We start from the raw sequence: 2,374 nt of genomic DNA, 5'->3' as shown, positions 1-2,374 counted from the left end.
CTCTAGTGCATTATCGGGCTAGCTAGGTCATTGTGTCAGTCTCTAGTGCATTATCGAGCTAGCTAAGTCATTGTGTCAGTCTCTAGTGCATTATCGGGCTGGCTAGGTCATTGTGTCAGTCTCTAGTTCATTATCGAGCTAGCTAAGTCATTGTGTCAGTCTCTAGTGCATTATCGGGCTGGCTAGGTTATTGTGTCCGTCTCTAGTGCATTATCGGGCTGGCTAGGTCATTGTGTCAGTCTCTAGTGCATTATCGGGCTGGCTAGGTCATTGTGTCCGTCTCTAGTGCATTATCGGGCTGGCTAGGTCATTGTGTCAGTCTCTAGTGCATTATCGGGCTGGCTAGGTCATTGTGTCAGTCTCTAGTGCATTATCGAGCTAGCTAAGTCATTGTGTCAGTCTCTAGTGCATTATCGGGCTAGCTAGGTCATTGTGTCAGTCTCTAGTGCATTATCGGGCTAGCTAGGTCATTGTGTCAGTCTCTAGTGCATTATCGGGCTAGCTAGGTCATTGTGTCAGTCTCTAGTTCATTATCGAGCTAGCTAAGTCATTGTGTCAGTCTCTAGTGCATTATCGGGCTAGCTAGGTCATTGTGTCCGTCTCTAGTGCATTATCGGGCTGGCTAGGTCATTGTGTCCGTCTCTAGTGCATTATCGAGCTAGTTAAGTCATTGTGTCAGTCTCTAGTGCATTATCGGGCTGGCTAGGTCATTGTGTCCGTCTCTAGTGCATTATCGGGCTGGCTAGGTCATTGTGTCCGTCTCTAGTGCATTATCGAGCTAGCTAAGTCATTGTGTCAGTCTCTAGTGCATTATCGGGCTGGCTAGGTTATTGTGTCCGTCTCTAGTGCATTATCGGGCTGGCTAGGTCATTGTGTCCGTCTCTAGTGCATTATCGAGCTAGCTAAGTCATTGTGTCAGTCTCTAGTGCATTATCGGGCTGGCTAGGTCATTGTGTCCGTCTCTAGTGCATTATCGGGCTAGCTAGGTCATTGTGTCAGTCTCTAGTGCATTATCGGGCTGGCTAGGTCATTGTGTCCGTCTCTAGTGCATTATCGGGCTAGCTAGGTCATTGTGTCCGTCTCTAGTGCATTATCGGGCTAGCTAGGTCATTGTGTCCGTCTCTAGTGCATTATCGGGCTAGCTAGGTCATTGTGTCCGTCTCTAGTGCATTATCGGGCTAGCTAGGTCATTGTGTCCGTCTCTAGTGCATTATCGGGCTAGCTAGGTCATTGTGTCCGTCTCTAGTGCATTATCGGGCTAGCTAGGTCATTGTGTCCGTCTCTAGTGCATTATCGGGCTAGCTAGGTCATTGTGTCCGTCTCTAGTGCATTATCGGGCTAGCTAGGTCATTGTGTCCGTCTCTAGTGCATTATCGGGCTAGCTAGGTCATTGTGTCCGTCTCTAGTGCATTATCGGGCTAGCTAGGTCATTGTGTCCGTCTCTAGTGCATTATCGGGCTAGCTAGGTCATTGTGTCCGTCTCTAGTGCATTATCGGGCTGGCTAGGTCATTGTGTCCGTCTCTAGTGCATTATCGGGCTAGCTAGGTCATTGTGTCCGTCTCTAGTGCATTATCGGGCTGGCTAGGTCATTGTGTCCGTCTCTAGTGCATTATCGGGCTAGCTAGGTCATTGTGTCCGTCTCTAGTGCATTATCGGGCTGGCTAGGTCATTGTGTCCGTCTCTAGTGCATTATCGGGCTAGCTAGGTCATTGTGTCCGTCTCTAGTGCATTATCGGGCTGGCTAGGTCATTGTGTCCGTCTCTAGTGCATTATCGGGCTAGCTAGGTTATTGTGTCCGTCTCTAGTGCATTATCGGGCTGGCTAGGTCATTGTGTCCGTCTCTAGTGCATTATCGGGCTAGCTAGGTTATTGTGTCCGTCTCTAGTGCATTATCGGGCTGGCTAGGTCATTGTGTCAGTCTCTAGTGCATTATCGGGCTAGCTAGGTTATTGTGTCCGTCTCTAGTGCATTATCGGGCTGGCTAGGTCATTGTGTCCGTCTCTAGTGCATTATCGGGCTAGCTAGGTCATTGTGTCAGTCTCTAGTGCATTATCGGGCTAGCTAGGTCATTGTGTCAGTCTCTAGTGCATTATCGGGCTAGCTAGGTCATTGTGTCAGTCTCTAGTGCATTATCGAGCTAGCTAAGTCATTGTGTCAGTCTCTAGTGCATTATCGGGCTAGCTAGGTCATTGTGTCCGTCTCTAGTGCATTATCGGGCTGGCTAGGTCATTGTGTCTGTCTCTAGTGCATTATCGAGCTAGCTAAGTCATTGTGTCAGTCTCTAGTGCATTATCGGGCTGGCTAGGTTATTGTGTCCGTCTCTAGTGCATTATCGGGCTGGCTAGGTCATTGTGTCAGTCTCTAGTGCATTAT

Source organism: Palaemon carinicauda, chromosome 11 (genome assembly GCF_036898095.1).
Source record: "Palaemon carinicauda isolate YSFRI2023 chromosome 11, ASM3689809v2, whole genome shotgun sequence".
In the NCBI taxonomy this organism is placed as follows: domain Eukaryota; kingdom Metazoa; phylum Arthropoda; class Malacostraca; order Decapoda; family Palaemonidae; genus Palaemon; species Palaemon carinicauda.
This window is presented reverse-complemented; position numbering follows the sequence as displayed.